Source organism: Euprymna scolopes, chromosome 21 (assembly GCF_053919585.1).
Source record: "Euprymna scolopes isolate OS-2025 chromosome 21, ASM5391958v1, whole genome shotgun sequence".
NCBI lineage: Eukaryota > Metazoa > Mollusca > Cephalopoda > Sepiida > Sepiolidae > Euprymna > Euprymna scolopes.
The window spans coordinates 7,174,957-7,196,147 of NC_136502.1; the positions used below are offsets into that span (position 1 = coordinate 7,174,957).

Consider the following 21,191-nt stretch of genomic DNA (forward strand, 5'->3'; position numbering starts at 1 on the left):
ACTACCACTTTTTTTGTTTTTGCTCAACATACACATCCAAACACCCGGCCAACGCCCGGCTGAAATGCTAGTATATCTATAAAAGTGAACGTGTCTGTGTGTCTGTGTCTCTGTGTATATTTCCCTACTCAATAACTTTCAGTCTACAGATTTGAAATTTGATATACAGGGTACTGAGATTTTGGAAAATCTTTGTAATCCGTTTTTAGCCAGAAATTTAGCTGTTAAGGGGTCAAAGTTCAACGATTTGACCTTTGAGAACTTTACCAAACTCCTCCACCACTTTTGGGTATAAATAATTGAAATTTTAGATATAAGGTCATTGGACATGGCTCTAATTTAATAACTTGATTTGAGCTCCAAACAATAAATGTTAAGGGGTCATAATAGGGGTCAAAGTTTTAAAAAATTGACCTCTTTTTTTTTGCTCAATACACACTTTCAAACACTCGGGCAACGCCGGGCTGAAATACTAGTATATTTATAAAAGTGAAAGTGTCTGTCTGTGTGTGTGTCTGTCTGTGTACATTTCCCTCTGTCAATTTTCAGTCTACAGACTCGAAATTTGATTTAGAGGGTCTTGGGATTTGGGAAAATCTTTGTAATCCGAGTTTGGCCAGAAATTTGGCTGTTAAGGGGTCAAAGTTCAACGATTTGACCTTTGAGAACTCTACCAAACTCCTTCGCCAACTTTTGGGTATAAACACTTGAAATTTTAGATATAGGTTCCTTAGACATGGATCTAACTTAATAACTTGATTTGAGCCCAAATAAATAAATGTTAATGTGTCAAAATTGAGGTCAAACTTTAAAAAAATTGACCTCTGCGGTCTCTACCAAACTACTCTATCAATTTTCAGTCTACAGGCTCGAGATTTAACATAAGGGGTATTGAGATTTGGGAAAATCTTTTAAATCGGTTTTCGACCAGAAAGTTGGCTGTCAAAGGATCACAGTTCAACAATTTGACCTTTGAAAACTCTACCAAACTCTTCCGTTAATTTTGGGTCTAAAAACTTGAAATTTTAGATGTAGGTTACTTGGACATGGATCAAACATTTAATTTGATTTAAGCCTAAATGAATAAATGCTAATGGGTCAAAATTGAGGTCAAAGCTTAAAAAAAATTTGACCTCTGCGGTCTCTACCAAATTACTCAGCCAATTTTTGGTCTAAATATTTGAAATTTTACATAAAGTGTATTCAGACGAAGCTCAATATTTTAAATCGGTTTTTGGCCGAAAATTTGGCTGCCAAGGGGTCAAAGTTCAAAAGATTTTTTCTTTGCGGTCTCTAGCAAACTATTCAGCCAATTTTGGGTCTAAACATTTGAAATTTTATATAAAGAGAATTCAGACATGCAGCGTGCTTTTTAATCAGTGTTTGGACGAAAACTTGGTTGGCAAGAGGTCAAAGTTGAAAGAGGTGTACCTTTGCAAACTCTACCAAACTCTTTCGCCAATTTTGGGTGTAAACACTTGAAAATCTAGATGTAGATTACTTGGACATGAGTCAAACTTTTTAATAGATATATATATATATATATATATATATATATATATATGATGAAAATAATGGAAATATGGAAATAGTATTCCAACAAAATAGAGAAATAAAAAGGAACAAACCTTATTATGTGTTCATCAACGTTTCGTCTTTATTTCATCCAGAGGAAGTCTCGAAATAAAGATGAAATGTTGATGAACACATAATACGGTTTGTTCCTTTTTATTTCTCTCTCTCTCTCTCTCTCTCTCTCTCTCTCTCTCTATATATATATATATATATATATATATATATATATATATATATATATGCACAAAAAGTTATGAACAGTACATAGGGCCCGGGCAAAGCCGGGCTGAACTGCTAGTATATATATATATATATATATATATATATATATATATATATATATATATATATATATATATTTAGCCAGTAGAGTTTAGTTTCCTAGAAGTACATCCAATGAAAGAACATGTGTCTACCAAAGAGTGCTCAATGAATAACAGAGCAGGTATATTAAATTTATTTATACAAACATTTATGGCTACATATGTGCATACATGTTTCTGTAATCACCCACGTTGGGGGATTACGTCTTCAGGCCAAGAATTATCGTCGATAACTGATATTTCAAACAAAAACATTTTCTTATTTCGTTTACAAAGTTAGAATGTAACGTGGTTTTTGTTTTTTTTTCTTACACGGTGGTCACCACTTATCAAGGTCCGGAAGTCACTCAGGGATAAGGGTTATTGCGAGTACGGGTGAGGGTTATGAGCCGGGAGAGGATAAGTGAGGTCTTTGAAGATAATAAACATCTTTTTTTCTTTTTTTTTTTTTAGTTTATCTATCCCATCTTTTGGTTTTTTACGGCATAAGGTACTTGAGAATTTAGTGACTGACTGCTAGACAAAAGTATGTTCTACGCTGCTTTGATCACATCTTTCACATTAACCAACTTTTCATGAAAAATGACAAGTTCATGCCTCTGATATTTTTTTTTTTAATATGGAGGTCACCACTTATCAAAGCCCGGAAGCCACTCGGGGATAAGGGTTATTGCGTGTACAGTAATCAATGAGATAGTATCATAGTAATCATTAGTGTTGGAGATTTGATAGAGTGTCTTACTTAAGGGGGGCGGTTTATCAGGAATTTTTTATGTTGGACTTGAAGTTGTAGTCAGGTGGGAAACAGGCAAACAGAAGAGAGTTATACAGGCGTGCACTTCTAAGAAAGAACCTGTGTTCATGGAATCTACATTTTGGTTTTGGCACAGATAAAGAGTGGGGAAAATTACTGACAGTGGCTTCAGCTAGACGGGTGTTTTTGTGAAAGATTGGCGAGGGAAGAATCAGAGATTGGAGCTCAGATGAGCACTTGCCATGGAAGTAACGATAAAACAAAGACAGACTTGCAACTTCTCTTCTGTGGGGGAAGGTTGCAGGGAAGAGAAAAGTGCATCCCCCACTAAGCCACGAAGTCTATTTTGTACTCTGTCAAGCAGGATAGGCTGTTTTTAGCAGCTCCAGCCCAGATGTGGCAGCAGTACTCCATCCTTGGACGTACTTGGCTTTTATATAGATAGAGAATTGCATTAGCAGTGAGAGATATCTTCTGGAGCAGTAGAAAGGTTCCCACCATTTTCCCAGCAACCTGGGCAACAGACTTGATGTACGTATTCCATTTCAGATCAAGAGTAAAGGTCAAACACAGAAGCTTGTCAAAACATGGAGCCTCCCCAAGACGAGAGCCATCCATTTCAATTGATGCCAGATGGGGATCAGAGCGTTGATGATGTAAAGAGAGAAGCTTGGTTTTAGATGCATTAAAAGTAACCAGCCAACTCTTCCCCCACTGTACCACATGCTCAAGATCAGAGGAGAGAGAATCAGAGAACTTTGTCATTTACGGCCTTTGATGTGTTGCCATAGATGGTCATATCATCAGCATAGATGTCAACGAATAATGTAAGGATGTGATTTGGAAGATCATTAATATAGATCAGGAAGAGAGTTGGGCCCAGGATGGACCCCTGACGGACTCCATCATTAATACTGTGGGCCTCTGATTTCTGCCCATCAACCACTACTCTTATGAGCCTATCAGAGAGAAATGATTTAATAATTGAGAAAACATTTCCAGTTATACCATAGATGGAAATCTTGTGAAGTACGCCTTTATGCCATACCTTATTGAAGGCCTTTGATAAGTCAAGAGTAATTGCCCTCGAAAGGAAGCCTTTTGTCAAGAGATTCACTAATCTTATGAGGTATAACCGTTAGCACATCGGCTGTAGATCTAGCAGAACTGAAACCATATTGCATGTCACTAAGAAGGTTATTTCTGCTGAGGTGGTTGTCTACTTCTCTATTTAATATGGATTCCAGCAACTTGCTCATGACACACAGGAGACTTAATGGTCTGTACTGAAAGGGAGATGACTTATCACATGAATTCTTAAATACAGGGCAAACTGATGAGGTTTTCCAGGGTGTTGGAAAGCACTTCTCATAAAGGCAATGCTTAAACAGTTTTTAAGTATGGGGCAAGTTCTGGTTGAAGCTTTTTCAACACTATAATTGGAATGCCGTCTGGGCCAGTTGCTTTACTGGAATCAAGGTTCTTGATTAGCTTGGCGACCTCACGCACAGATATTTATATGTTGCATAGTGTGTTGTCTGTTATCGAAGGAAATACAGGGAGTTGATGGCCTTGATCGCATAGGGTTGAATTAGCTGCAAAGTTCTTGGCAAATAGTTTGGCCTTGTCTGATGCTGACGAGATGACCTCAGGTCCATTGATGATGGTTGGGATAGAACGCACACTTCTGTTCAGGATCCTGTTTGCAATTGGCCAAAACTGGTGGGAACCAAGCCGCTGATCAGCTACTTTGGATTTAACGGACTGAGCATATAGCTCTCTTGCATTTTTTATTACTCTTTTACAGTGGTTGCTGGCAGTCCTGAAAGCAGCTTTAGTCTCAATACATCTATTACGTTGGTAGCTATGGAAAAAGTGATTGCTGTGCGCGGTGGCAGCAGCATATTCTGGGGAGAACAATGGCTGGCTGTAAGGTTTTTGTTGGAATTTTTTGGATTGTATGAATCGGTCTATGCCTACAATTAACCATTCGGTCAGATCTGATACTATAGAGGATACATCCTTTTTAAACATGGAATGCAGATGTAGATCAGATATGAATGTATGGAAGCTATCCCAGTCAGCCACAGAGTATCGATATACAGTACGGTGGAAAGGTACGTCTTAAGACTTATTACATTTCATTTTTATTTTAACTGATACAACTGAGTGATCGGAGGATCCCAGGAGAGATAGAACGGAACATGAACATAGCTCAGGGGAAGTTGTGAGAATAAGTTCTAGAAGGCTTGCATACTGACTGGTAATATCGGGTACATGGGTGGGTTTGTGAACAATCTGAGTGAGGTCATAGGCAATGGCAAAATCATGACAGAACCTCCCCTCATCATCTGTCTTATTTAAGTGGGTCAAACATTCCACATTATGGACATTGAAGTCAGCACAAATGTGAATGTTAGCCGAAGGATGAACAGACAGGATGTGGTCAATTTTCTCAGATATACTCTTAAAGATAGTAACCCTTCTGTTGTGGGGGCGATAGAGGGCAAATATAAATGCGGCGGTGTAAGCAAGTCCAACCGAGAAGCACATATAAGATAAATTACGGGTCTTCTCTAGAGATATCCCTACCACACGGAAAGCTATTTTTAATGTAGGCACATATTCCATGCCCATGGCGATCTTGGGGGTCAGATTTAGATGTTAAGTTAGAGTATCCTTTAATTATGAACTCATCTAGAGAAGTGGTTGGTCCTATTCCAGTTTCGCTTAGAAAGAATATGTCTGGTTTCGTCTCCTGTAATTGGGTTTCAACCTCCGAAAGGTTGGAACGTAGACCCCTGATGTTGGAGAAGGAGACATGGGCGTAGGCGTCTACGTTGGGGGAAGGGTTCTAGGTTTATTCGTGTTTTTATTTTGAGATATTTCATGTTGAGCTTTTGAGATTTGTGGAACAGGTCGACAAACTTGGTTAGAGCAGGTCAAAGAGGGAAAGTAGAAGAGAGAAAAAAACAGGATTTTTTTTTGTATCACATGATTAGGTAAAGCTGTAACAATTACCCACTAGTATGCCATCGAGAGGCCCCACCAGAAACTACAGCATGGCCCAGAATCCATTCATCAAATGGCAATACAGCAGCCCCAGTACTTTGCACCTGCTGATAAGGCAGCCTCATTAGTGGTTAATCCAAGGTTCGGGTCCCTGACTATCAGGCGGATAACGTCAGCCCAGATGAAACGTTTACCTCCAGACCCCTTACTAGTTACGTGGCCACAAGGATAGACATAGAAACGAAAAATATCCGACATCTTAGGCTACTATTCACGAAGTACTACCGACCTGGAAAGCAGCCTTTTCTTCACCCTTTGTCAGAAAAATCATTCATTGGAAATGAAGACTTAGGGACAAATCCACCGTGCATTATCTACTCTCCATTAAAAAAACAAAAGGTAAGAGGGACTTATTAATATCTACGTAATATAAGTCCGTTGCTCCATTCCCAGTTTAGGGCGATATTTGAAAATAGTCCCTCCTCCCATATTAATGTGTGGATGTTTTTGCTTTATCAATCTCGATAGAGAATGTTCGAGCATTATAGCTTTACTTTATAAGTAAAATACGATAATGGGTCTTTTGTCAATTTGTTAAGTCGAGTTATTTTGTATTAATTTAAATTTGAAGAACTCATTTAAAACCTGGTTAAGAGTAATACCTTTTGGGTTACGTTTTAAGTTCAGACTAGTTAAAAATAATGCATACTGCAGAGAAAAAGCCGCGTTTTTCTTAGTTTAGATAATAGTGCAGTTTTAATTTGGGATTTTTTTTTTTTTAAATATAAGAAAACCTTATTGGTTAATAACAGTATGTTTGACAAAAAAAAAAAAAAAAAAGATTTAAAAAACTACAAGATAAATACAGTTAAAATGTTCAGAGTTTAAGTCAGAGCTGAAAAGAATGTTTGCTATTCAGACATTTTTGCGATATTAAGACAAGTAAATTTCAAAAGTTATAAAAAAGAAAAAATGCTTAACTTAACTTTTGGTCTAAAGAGTTTGACCCAGCCTTCCTGAGTTCATATCGAAGAAGAAGGAAAGACTAGCTTACCTAACTGATTTTATGCCGGGTACTTAAAGGAGGTGTTGGAGGTTGGGAGGGGGACATCTTGGGTTCTGTATTTTTATTTATTTCTTTTAATTCAACACTGCGTTTATTTTTGGATTTATCTACCTCGAAAGAGAGAGTTCGAGCACTCTAGCGTTACCTTATAAGTAAAATACGATAATGGGACTTTTATCAATTTGTGAAGTCGGGTTATTTTCTATTAATTTAGATTTGAAGTTCTTGATTCTCATTTCGAAAATAAAACTCCAGAAATTCCAATAAAACTACAATTTCAATTAGATTCTAAAATTATTAAAAAAATAAAATTAAAAAAATTTGTTGAAATGACAATGGAGATTAGGGACTTACTATCGTCTACTCTTCTCACGCTGTGATATATTCGATACAGCCGATCATCAAATGGTGTTTTTCAGTCTATATGATTTCTAAAAAATCAACCTTTGTAATTGTCTGGATATATACACTCGACAGCACAATCAAAAGCCCGCACGTTTGGTAATAAAACTATTTTGTTTGTTCAATGTTTATTCAATGTTTATTTTTGTTTTGACAGCAGTGACGACGTGTTGGGTGAGGTTGGTATGTTCTTGTAGTGGAGAAAAAGCTCGGCCGTCGTGATCGCTTTTATTGGACAAGATGACGTCATATTCCAACATGCATTGCCTTGAAATATAGGTCAATCTCGCTGACCCAACCTCGAGGAGTTCTACGCTCCACATTTTGACCTCTTTGATATCATTGCCAAAGATCTGGATTATCCAGCAACGCAACTTCAATCCGCCATCATCATAAAATGGCCTTTTTATGTTTTCTGGGAGAGTAAGTGCAGAATTTGAGCCACCCGAGCGTTCAATATCATTTATGTCTGTTCTACTGCGTTTAACGCCAGCATACCACTTCTTCACGTTAAAGGAGAGATTCATGCATTCCAATAGGTGCGAAGTCAGGATCAAAACGTTGGTGTCAAAAGAAAGAAGCTTTGTCTCTTCTTATGCTGTAGACTTCTTTTGGACACACACTGTTTTTTTTTTCTTTTTTTTTTTTTCTTTTTTTTCATTTTTATTTTATTTATTTTTTTACTTATTCTGATGCAGCGTAATTTATTTAAACCGACATTTTATATTCTACGCATACACTGGTTTAATTTTGAGGAGATTCAGAAACAAATTATAGCTTGTTTGGCCATCCATAGAAAAGTCGCATTTTCATGAATAAGAATTAGATAACAATGATTATTACAAGAGTAAATTAACATAAAAACATCAGTCCATTATTTTGGAGAGGAGCGGGGCGGGGTAGTGGATTCGTCCAGTCTCAAAAGACAGTAGATATCACTTGTAAAGCAAGGGTTGCAGAATTATCAACTACGCACATGCACTTTTTTTAGACGGATATTCTTTGTAGTTTACTGGCAAGAAGAAGGAGAAACAATGTCGAAATAAGCAGAGAAAGACTGGGGTTATTATTCCTCTTTCTTTAGATTTTAAACCGACAGTACCAATGCCGTCCTGATCTTCCACAATACTATATATATATATATATATATATATATATATATATATATATATATATATATATATATATATATAAGGCGCTTTATCTGTGTGTCTATGTGAATTAATTCGCTATGAGTTCTGAAACAGCTGGACTGATTTTTTTAAACTTCATACAAATGTACTTTATGTGTCAAAGAGTGTGTTCTTAGATAGGTTTTGTATTGGAATTCCTCCAATAAATATCGAAAATCGATAATTGAAAAAATTAATAATTGAAAAAATTGATAATTTAAAAAATTGATAATTTAAAAAATCCGATCAAAGAAGGAACAATTTGATTATGACCAAAGTTAACATTCTTATACAGCCTAACATCACAAGTGCATTTGAGAAGTTCTATCACCACGCAAACAGAAGGGTTCAGCACATAAAAATCAACAGTTGTTCCTTCGAAATTGAAGCATGATACTTGACTTTTGCATTTTAAAGTTTAATCCAAGCTAATATATACAAATAATTTTATAAAATCAACAGTAGATTCTCTACAGTGCAATGTAGACTTAAATGTATGGTGTTAGTCACTGTGAGGTGGCATGTGTGTCGTGATGGGTCCCCGACTAGAGCAGGTAATCAATCGATTTTTTAAAAATAAACTTTACATAGCAATAAAAGTATTGAAAATGAGGAACATTCGTTGATCTTTATTCAATCTCGGGTAAAGTCGGGTCTTCAGCACTTATGAGTTGTGATACAACGCAACAGGATTGTATGTCGATGACTACAAATATATTTTAAGCCTCCTCCCCTTTGGGTAGAGCACTGTCGTAAATAATCTCATCCGCTACTTAATTGGCTGAAAAATGCGAGGCTTGCTGTTTGTTTATAAATAAGGGGTTATAAAAGTGGTGGACGAATGTTTCTTTAAAATAAATATTTGGCGAGGTTATTTGCGAGCACCACTACCGTGGGTCGATCGCTTGAACTGCTGGCTATCAACGCAATGGTTCTAGGTTCAATCCTCGGCTTCGGAGAGGTGCTAGTCTAGCGGCACTGATGAGTTGTGATACAATGAAACAGGATTGTATGTCGTTGACTACAAATATATATTATTTTATTTTATCAACAATTCCTTTCTGTTGCAAGTTTAGAATATAATTGTCTATAATACCAACTCAATTATAATCTCAGCTCAATGAATTTTCCAAAGAGTTTTCAGAGCATATATACGTAAATTGAATAAAATCACAACCTACATGAATAGAAATTTTGGCGTTAAACTCTTACAGCTGTTTCGTGAAAGGATGGACAATTACCTCTCGTCCATAGAACTGTAAATCTTCCATCCAGTCACTCCTCAGAGACGCTTACAACTATTCCCAACAAGTTTTTCAATCCGTTGTGAACACGTTTATTTTTTCCCTCCATATTAAATGGAGCTCATATTTATACTTATTTTTTAGTTTCGTACAACCCTTACAGTCAAGAACATCTTCCTATAACTTTGTTTTTAGCCTATTTTGGGGGCACTATTTTAAATGAGTCTCTCTTTTTAAGGATATTCTAATTTAATTTTAGCTTTTATTTAGATTTCGCGGGTTCGAGGAACGAATGAGAAATCAAACAAATCCTGCATTCAGGATCCAGGATAGAATATGTACAATTAAACATGGATTTGTGGTTTTAAAAAAATGGGGGATTCTGTGAAAGTTAATAAAACAATAAAAACTTCATTATTTACGTCTAGTTAAAACTTGATAATATTTATATGTAAAAAATAAAATGTGATAAATGAGTAAGTTGGAGAAGTATGAAGCTAACGATTATAATAATGAGTTAAGGAACTGACAAAAATAATATGGATTTGCGGTTTTAAAAAAACGGGAGATTATATTAAACTTAGTAAAACAATAAAAACTTTCATTTTTTACGTCTAAAAAAAACCTTTAGATCTAAATCACTTCTAAAAACTATGTGACGATAGAAGGATTTAAAAATTATATAAGCTCTAGGTTCACTAGGAATTTAAAATACTACATTAAACCAAGTTAGTTGTTTCTGTAATTCTATCTTGTATTATAATTATTCATTTATTGTGGGTATTCCTCTTTATCTATTATAATTATAATTTAATTTTAACATTATCTCTAGTCTTAGTTTGTTTTATATATATATATATATATATATATATATATATATATATATATATATATATATATATATATATATATATATATATATATATATATATAAGACAATTTAACTGGTGGAGGATGTTTCGGTTGGGTGAAGTCTGTAAATAACACTGCTGATCTGATCCTCCTGTCAGCCATTTTGACTTGTTTACAGGGTTTGTTACAAACCTCGTTGAACACGTCTGATTTATCGGTAGTTAATTTGTCTGTACAGAATTCACGTGATAACTGGCATTCACAAAAAGAGCTTCATATTCACTTCAAAATGGCCACCATCACCGGTCGGCCATCTTCACAATGTCCATTTATCTGCCATCAAGTCAGTGGGGGAAGTAGAACGTACTTTACACCTTATAACATTGTTTAGCGTTATTTTTATCGCAAGTGTTCGTCTTTGAGCTCCAACCTAGGCCACCCCCTCTTGCCTTACTTTCACAAAAAACACTCATCTAGCTGAAACCACTATCAATAATTTCCCCACGCTTTATCTATGCCTTAATCTAAATGTGGATTCCATGAACAAAGCTTCTTTCTTAGAACTTAACGCCTGTGGAACTTTGTTCCGTTTTCCTGCTTTCCAGCTAACTACAATATGATCGTCTTCAAGTCCAACATAAACAAGTTCTTGATGAGTCGTCCCCATAATTAATCCAATTTACCAAATTTCCACTGTTAACGATTACTACGATATTGTCCCATTGACTACTGTACAATAATTAACCTTATCCTCGAGTGGCTTCCGGGCTTTGATAAGTGTTGACTCCTGTGTAAGAAAATAATTGTATCCTGCATTGCCAAAGTTACCATCAAACAATATCATTTTCTTTAGGTTATGTCAACTAACTGCACTCTGTCATGGCAAGCAAATGTGACGTTACACATTTTTACAAGTATTTTAATGGAATATGCTCTTCTAGCACTTGTGCTCACTCAATATAAATAACCTTGACTAACCCGACAAGCAGCAAAATCCCACTGCTTCACTACAGATGTCTCTAGATGCCGAAAAGCCTTATACTCTTATAGGTTTTTCTTTCAAACTGCTCGAATTTTAATTCCCTTCCGGTCTCCTCCTTTCCTGAATTTACTAACACACAGAAATTCAAATGTAATGTGAACAAACATCTTATTGCTCAGCTCAATACATAGTGTCCCTGTAGCCCTTTTTCTATTTTATTTTTTACTCATGTCAATCCCTAACAAGGCATACTGTCACTTGGACGTAATGGGCTACTATTTGGAATCATGTCCAGGAAAGATTAACAAGATGTTGGTTTATGTTACATTTAAACTTCTGCATTTCAGTACAGAAAAGCGGGTAGCAAGAAAGGAATTCCAAAGTTTAGCTCTTTGAGGGAAGAAACTATTAGAGTAGAAAGCTTTCTAGCATTAAGGGATCTCAAAAATAAAGGGGTGTGATTTTGTTGTTAAGCGGGTTTGTTGGAGATATTTACAGTGCCGGCAAAAAGAAAGTCCGCACTCGTAATTTTCTCAAAAACTGCTAAATTTAATGTAACTGTTTAAACAACCTATACCTCATTTGATTCGCCTTTTATTCCTCTATAATTTTACCTGTTCATATTTGACTTTTAATTGAAATATTCTAGTGTTCACGTCAATTTAAAAAATAACTTTAAATTGAGGAGGCAAAAAGAAAGTCCGCAGCAACATATTCGCTTAAAACCAGCTTAATTATTGCCCTTAAATGAGTTTAAAATATCCACCAACAGGCAACAAAGCATCTCTAATCGTAATTGTTGTTGGTCCAGATTATACAACGTAGCATTTGATCCATATGCAACGACTTTCTTTTAGTGATCGTCAGGAGCTCGTTAATCTCCACCTTTCTGGTTTATCCAATCGAGAAATCGGCCACAGATTGAAATGTGATGAGAAAATTGTACAAAAGACTGCAAAAGCAACAAAACACCGGCAGTGTTTGTGATGCCCGTAAATCTGGTCGTACTAGAGTTACTTCTAACAGGGAAGACAATGCTATCAAGATCCGCAGCCTAAGAAACAGATTTGAAACGACTCCCCAAATCCAACAAAAATGCAATATTGTTAAAAAGTGCTCTCTTTCTACAGTTAAGAATAGATTAAAGGAATTTAATTTGCGAGAATATATTGCAAGACGCAAGCTAATGATTTCTGTAAAGAACAGAAAGTTCCGTCCGGACTTCGTCAGATGCAATGAAGATCATGACTCTTCATATTAGTCAAAAGTGCTTTTTAGCAACGGAAGCAACTCAATAGTAGGCAGTGATGGTAGGCAGTATGTCCGTTGGAGGAAAGACGAAGAATTTAATCCTAGGTGCTCAGTTTCAATGCTGCAAGGTGGTGGAGATTCAGTTTTGGTGTGGAGCATTATTAGTACCAATGCTGTAGGGCCTATAGTTCGCTTGCAAGGTCGAATTAATTCGACCAAGTACATTAATATGTTGACTGAGCATTTTCTACCCTACTTTGGTTGGAATTTGGATAATAATCCCATCTTCATGCAGGATAATGCTCCCATTCACACAGCTGGCAATGTCAACAGCTTCCTAGAAGAGCATGATATTCCGTGTTTGGATTGGTTTGCACAATCTCCACACCTCAATACTAACGAAAACGTATGGCATTACATCAAGCCACAGCTACGCAATGATAAAATTAAAAATTTGGAAGAATTATGGACAAAAATTAAAGAAAAGTGGGATGCCCTTTCCTCAGACTATTGCTGCAGTTTAATTCAAGGAATTCCCAAAAGATTGCGGGCTGTCAAATTGCAGAAGGGCTATGCTACTAAATACGAGGGGCGTGTAATAAGTAATGCCCCTGACCTACTTCCAGTTGTCTGATCTAGCTAAAATTTTGCATGTGCAATGATTTATATCTCTACGGGTTATGTGGCAAATTACAGCTCTGAACTAATTGTGGTTTCTGTTTTACAGGTGTTTGAACTGAGTCAGGTGTGAAATGGAGCCTGTTGAATGTCAAGCAGTCATCCGGTTTTTGTATTTGAAAGGACGCACACCACAGGAGACTTTTGATGAAATGAAAGAAACTCATGGTAATAATGTCCCATCATACCTTGTAAAACGCTGGCATTGTTAATTCAAACATGGCCGGAAGTCTGTGGAAACAGCTCCCAGACCTGGTCGTCCTCCTTCTGCCATTGATGAGGCATCTGTCCGTCAAGTTGAGGCTGCCATTTTGGAAGATCAGCGCATTACTATTCGCCAAATAGCCCAAGATGTCAAGATTAGTACAGGGTCTGTGGAAACTATCATTCATGACCATTTGCATATGCATAAGGTGTCTGCCAGATGGATTCCCAGGTTGCTCACACCATTCCAGAAGCGAGAATGCGTCGAGTGCTCGAGGATGAATTTGTAGATGTGCCAAGAAGATGAGTCAAAGTTTTTCAAAAAACTGATTACACAGGATAAAACCTGGGTCCATCACTATGATCCAGAGACCAAAGCCGAGTCAATGCATTGGAAGCATTTGGACTCACCACCTGCAAAGAAGGCAAGGGTGCAGCCTTCCGCTGGTAAGGTCATGCTCACAGTCTTCTGGGACCAGGACGGAGTAGTGATGATGGATTTCCTGGCTAAGGGTACCACAACTACAGGAGCATATTATGCTTCACTTTTGAGGAAATTAAGGGAAATATAAAAATCAAGAGGTGGGGCAATATCAACAAAGGTACCCTCCTCCTGCAGGACATCGCTCCGGTCCGCAACTCGCATGTCGCCAGATCAGAAGCACGGGCGTGTGCTTATGAAATCCTCCCCCATCCTCCCTACTCTCCTGACCTTGCACCCTCTGACTTTCATCTCTTCCCAGCCATGAAGTTGTTTTTGAAAGGAAAGCGTTTCCCAGATGATGCAGCCTTGATTTCTGAAGTCACGTCGTGGTTGGAGGACCAACCTGGGGTTTTCTAAAAAAACGGTCTCCAGAGCTGCATCAAACGATGGGAGAAATGCATAACTCTAGGTGGTTCCTATGTAGAGAAAGACTAATAACTGTGCCAAGTTTCGTTGCTCTACTGCTATGGAAAGTGGGTCAGGGGCATTACTTATTGCACGCTCTTTGTATTAACTAGTTCACTGTGTTCCTGTTGTATTTGTGTTGCATTAATGTCCTAAAGTTACATTTAAATAAAAATTCTCCATTGTGCGGACTTTCTTTTTGCCTCCTCAATTTGAAGTTATTTTTTTAAATTGACGTGAACACTAGAATATTTCCATTAAAAGTCAAATATGAATAAGAAAAATATAGAGGAATAAAAGACCAATCAAATGAGGTATAGGTTGTTTAAACAGTTACATTAAATTTAGCTTAAATTTGCAGTTTTTGAAAAAATTACAAGTGAAACATTCTTTTCGCCGCCTGTGTATGTTGAGGGGGCACACTCCATTAAAATACTTATAAAACAGGCACAACGATGCAACATTGTGGCGATGGGATAGGAGTTGGAGCTTAGTTGACAAAGTGGGACCTATTAGTTTGAAACCTCTTTTTGAGATCCTATCCAAGAGGGAAAGACTCGTAAAAAATGCACTAGCCCAAATGTGGCAACAATACTCCATACATGGGAGAACAGTGGGTTTGTAGAGCTACAGGATACTCTCAGGTGTGAGTAGTCTTCTAACACAATAAAGGGAGCCCACCTTCCTTGCAGCGGCCTTTGCAATGTCCTCAATGTATTTGTTCCAATTCATATTGCTCCTGAATGTTAAACCAAAGAGTTTAAAGGAAGAATTCTCAGGTAGGCTGTTATTTGTCATGAATATCGGTGGTTGAAGAGGCGTCTTGCAATTGTGAAAGGAGAGCAGCTGAGTCTTGCTAGCATTAAATGCTACCATCCATTTATATCCCCATTACACTACGGTCTGGAGGCCATTTTCTAAAGATCCTTCCATTGTTTTAAATTTGTGTACATCCATTCTTCCTTCGTGCATGTTATTGAGCATTTTATTATCAGCATATACACCCATCTCGGACACAATATTATCAGCGTTGATACTTCCTTATGTTCAAATGACAATATACCTTGTTTAGGGGGAACTAGAGTAAAAAGAAAAAGATTTCAACATCTGTTATTTTCGCTTTGGAACCAAAATTACTGTACAAAGAAAAATCTATATTAAGTTGAGTCTTTCATTGCACTTACATTGATATTAAAAGCTTACGTTTTCTATTTAAAAATTATTAAAACGAAGTTCTTAATATACTCAGTCATGAATATGCGAGCGACTAAATAAAGGTTGACTAATTTGCATTATCTTTGAAAACCGAACTTTACTTAATTAATTAATTATTCATTTTTTATGGTTACATATTAGATGATTGGTTTTATTTCACTTTTACACTAATTGCTATTGATGCATAGTTTCTACATTGTGAATAACTACATAGCATTTAGGATGAAATCGTTGTAGCACACATTAATGTATCTATCTATCTATCTATCTATCTATATATATATATATATATATATATATATATATATATATATATATATATATATATAAATGACCTTGTCTATGTGTGTACAGAAGGTCTCTACCAAACTCCTCTGTCAATTTTTGTTTTACAGACGTAAAACTTGATATATTAAGGACGTGGACCCGTGTAAAAATTCCGATTTGGTTTTTAGCCGGTAAAAATTGCTGTTAAGAGGTCAAAATAAAAAAAAAGCATTGACTTTGCAAGTCAATTGAACATGTTATTTATTAGCATGCGCAAATGCACATTCATACATTTTACAATGCTTTTTTGCCAGGTTTTCTATGCAGAGAGAGATATCGAAATTTGCATCTCAAAAGCACGGGTCGCATTGGATGGGCTGCGTTCAGTATGGACTTCTGGAATAACTAACAAACTTAAAAGGCAGTTCTTCAGGGCAGTGGTAGAATCTGTCCTTGTTTACGGTGCTACAATCTGGACACTCACCAAAAGATTTGAAAGAAAATTAGACGGCACATGCACCCATATTCTATGAATAGTATTAAATATATATTGGCAAAATCATCCCATGAAGCAGCAACTTTATGGCAACCTACCCACCATATTTAATACCATCAGAGAAAGACGCCTACGATTTGCTGGTCATTGTCTGAGGAGCAAGCATAAATTGGTGAGTGATGTATTGCTATGGACTCCACGACATGGACGTGCAAGCAAATGACAACCTAGATCCACATACATCCAACAAATAGCACACGATGCCAACTGTGAACCTGAAGATCTGAGGCAGCTGATGGAAGACAGGAAACTCTGGAGAGGAAGAGTCACATTGGTCTGGGCAAGGAGCCCGTCATGATGATGATGATGATGATGATGATGGATATAGTTACGGTCAAGGCTGGTGACCTCTATGTTTTGGTTCCGATTCTAGCTAAATGCATCCAAGTCATGTTTTTAAACTTTTGAAATAATTTCTATACATTGGATACAATAGAATTGGCTTTATAATAATACGTATTACATCTGCATGGATTAAAATATACTTTCAGCTTATTTTATGAATGGGCAATGTCGGACAGTTTGCTAGTTTAAAAATATATAACTAAAACAGACAAAACAAGTGGGAGGAAGTGATGGTGATGAATTTGAGAGAAAAGGCCACTGATAGGTTAGTTTGGATGTCAATTTGTAAAAGCCGCCCAACACATGCCAGCATGTAAAATGGCCATTAAACCGAATATGATGACGATGTGATAATTGAGTTGTTTAGATTTCCACAAGGTTGTGATTGTGGGGATTCCTATGGACTCATACATAACATCCCCACAAACCAAATGGTCCAAAGTTTGATAACATGATTTTATCTGAAATTTAAAACAGGAATCTTGCAAAGAGTAAATGAATCAAGTGGAAAAAAAAAGTTATTAAAAACAAACTTACCGCAATCGGTTGAAAGTGCGGGAGCCAAAGTTGCAATTCACGTACCAAACATCTTGGAGTTGCAGTCGTCTTCAGAATCAGATTTTGAAAACAATGAATTGTTTTCAATGTCTAAAGTTCAAGTTTGAAATTTATGGAAAGTCCCTAATAAAATGCCTCCCCACAGGACAGAGTTAGACACCAGGGTCGTTTTTTTTAATGTGGAGAAAAGGAACAAAAATAAAAATTGTCTCAGTCGTGAAGGATTTCTCCTCCACTGACAGAGAACGAGAAATTGAAGTGCAGCATCTGAAGAACAGATACTACACTATGATCTTGTCCCGAAAGCCAGGTATTTATTTGCTCCCCCACCGAGCAAATTAGGCACAAGGCCGATTTTTAATGCGAGGAGTGAAGGGGAAATGGGGTTCAGCTTCCCGGGGAGGAGGGGAGCTGGATAGTGACAATTGGTATGAAGGGTTGCCCCTACATTGACCAAGGTCTTATATGTGGGGTCGCCCCCACATATGGGCTTTGCTTGCAGCATCTGCCGGAACAGATACTAAACGGGAAAGTTGCCAAATTTTAACAAATCTCTAAAGAAATTGAAGAGTTGGACAACCGAGATTTTGTGGCAATACGTAGCAAACTGCAGATACTAGCAAAACTATAATGCAAATAATATTAAGAAAATTCAGCAAGTATTTTAACTTACATCTTTACAACCTTGTATCAAAATGTGTATGTGTGTGTGACAAACACTCAAATACATAAAGCTTCAGTTTTTATGCCTAACAAGAAGAATTTTCAGTAGTATTTTTTATTCATCGTAGCGATATGTGTACATATATTATGTGGATTAATGTGTATTTAGACAGCATTTTTTTTTTAATTTAACCAAACATTGTTAAAAATAACAGGAACCTATTAAATTATACTATTTTTTATTTTTTTCTATCTGTGTTATTATTTTTATTGTCTTTTTTAGTGTGAAAATCAAAAAAAGTTAACATATGTTCCACAGGTGTCACAAACGTTTTCGATTCCGTGTAAAATCTTCTCCGAGTGAAAGGTAAATAAACTGCGAGTTGAGAAAGCTTGAGCCGAAAGTAATTTAGTGGCCACACGTGGTCAGTATTCGCAGACAACGGCGGGGGGGGGGGCTTTTGGTGATCAATGGCAAGCTAAATTCTCATGCGCGAAATTTATGTCACATGGACGATGGTATTACAGTATGCATTTTAAAACATTGTTTGATAGACAATACTGTTAATTCTCGGTTTTGGGAGTTTATGTAAATGACGCCATATATATATATATATATATATATATATATATATATATATATATATATAAAGAGAGAGAGAAAGAGAGGGGGGGCAGAGATGCAGAGATAGATACATACATAGATCGTACTTAGAATGACATCGTATTTGTAATATGCCATAAGTACGGTTTCATGTCTTGCTGCTTATATTCAGGGTTGTTTTTTATTCTTTTTTAATGTTACTGCAAGTTTCTCATCCTACGGTTCTTTTGAAGTCTATCTATCTATCTATCTATCTATCTATCTCTCTCTCTCTCTCTCTCTCTCTCTCTATATATATATATATATATATATATATATATATATATATATATATATATATATATATATATATATACGAGCAAACAGTTAATAAAACATGTTAAAAAACACTTTGAAAAAGAGGTAAAAATATTTCTGCCTTTGGATTGTTTTGGACCTTCCAATTACGTGATTTCCTTGGATTTTACTTGTGCTAATAGAAATTCAATTAACTTTCTTGAAGTTATATATTTGGATTTTACCGTTACTCGATTATTTATCTTTCAACAGACTATCCATTCATGTGTAATCACCTTTTTCTTCACCATATTCCCCCTGCTTCACTTTTTTATTATCAAGTAAGATCTTTGACTTACTTGTTGTTTCATCAAATACTTTTGCATGCAAAATCCGATCCCGCATTTTGCTAATTCCTACCCTCTGATGAGAAGGAAAGTATTTCTTTGAAACTCCGCAGATTAAGGACTATCCACTTATCTAGTGTTTCCTTTTCAGATTAAATATGTTTTTAAATCTTTTTCAAAGTGTTTTTTAACATGTTTTATTAACTGTTTGCTAGTAATCTAAGCTCTATCTCCTATTTTGTTTTATCGAGCTTTTACATCTGGTTGAGATTACTTTATAAATATTAATTCTTTAATATTTATAATATACTTTAATTTTACCATCTTGGATCATTTTGGTAAATTTAATTGTAATTTTTATTTTATTTTATTATATATATATATATATATATATATATATATATATATATATATATATATATATATATATATATATATATATAAGGAGTAAAAGGGAGCAATTCATAAATTAAATTAAAAAGATGAGGAATAAATTTATATAGAAATTTATTATATCATCAGATCAATAAGGACGAAATTGAGAGGAACATGGGAAAGAATCTTGGCATTTCGAAGCTAAATGCTTCTCGTCAGAAGAGGAGCAAAATAAGGGTTTACAAATAAAACCGACTTAAGGAAATTTAGATTAGAAATAAAAACATTGTTATAAAGTAACAAAAAGATAAAGAAGATGAAAAGAAATATCGAAAAATAGATATGCTTGCATTTTCTTCTTACTTATGTACTTAATATATATATATATGTATATATATATATACATATATATATATATATATGATTATTTCATTTAATCACATAAATTTATATACGAAGATATAATTTTATGCATAAATTTGTCAGTATTTACTTCAACAGTGCTCAATACATAGGTAGAGCTATGTAGTAAGTTATGAAATTATATATGGCAATTAAGCTACACAAAATAAACCGCCTTTAAGCCTGACAAATTCACACGAGAATGAAACGCTGAATATTCTGTGTAGCTTAATTGCCATATATAATTTCATAACTTACTATATATATATATATATATATATATATATATATATATATATATATATATATATATATATCACTCTCTATTTCTTTCTCTGTGCAAATCAAATAAATGAAGTCTTTCTTCGAAATTTCTTATGATCCTTTTTCTTCAAGTTGTTTGCAATTTTTTAAAATTATATATATATATATATATGCATATACATATATATATATACATGTATATACATATATATATACATACATATACACATATATATATATATATATATATATATATATATATATATATATATATATATATATATATATATATATATATATATAAGTAAAAATTTGAAATTAGCTTGTGTAAATTTTAAATTTACGACAAAATTATTATTCAACAAGAAATACAAAGACTTAATTTTTTTTCCTTATTTTATGAAGTTTCAATGAATGGCTCATATTCTCAGAGGAAACCTTTATGTGCTAACCAGCAAAATTTATAGACTACCTATAAATCTTATTTTGCTATGTTTTCTATGATCATGAGCCATTCACTGAAACTCCATGGAATAAGGAAAAAACTTCAAAGCTTGGTATTCCTTGTCACATAATAAATTAGTTGTAAATTTTTAATTTACCAAATTTAATTCCAAATTTTTATTCATACTATTGTTCTATCTCATATATTGAGTTTTTTCATTTGGTTGGGATTATTTTTTAAAATATTAATTCTAATATTTATATGAAGTTTAAACTTAGAGTATTATAACAATCTGTAAACTGAAATTATTTCTCAATGTTTATTGAATATATATATATATATATACATATATATATTTATATATATATATATATATATATATAATTAATATTTATAAAAAAAAATATTATCCACAGACATACATGTTTTATGTTCACCTACAATCATCAGTGTGGCTAATATAATTCTAC

At 35.0% G+C, this 21,191-nt stretch overlaps 1 protein-coding gene across 1 annotated transcript in view; it reads right to left on the reverse strand.

The window, feature by feature from the left end:
- LOC145241981 (protocadherin gamma-A11-like) overlaps nt 1–18,869 on the reverse strand; it is a 771,034-nt gene extending 752,165 nt beyond the window's left edge. The window contains exon 1 of the mRNA XM_080104852.1: nt 17,325–18,869. The gene's annotated coding sequence lies outside the window, so the exon portion shown is untranslated. The remainder of the gene's footprint in view (nt 1–17,324) is intronic.
- Between the last annotated feature and the right edge of the window lie 2,322 nt (nt 18,870–21,191).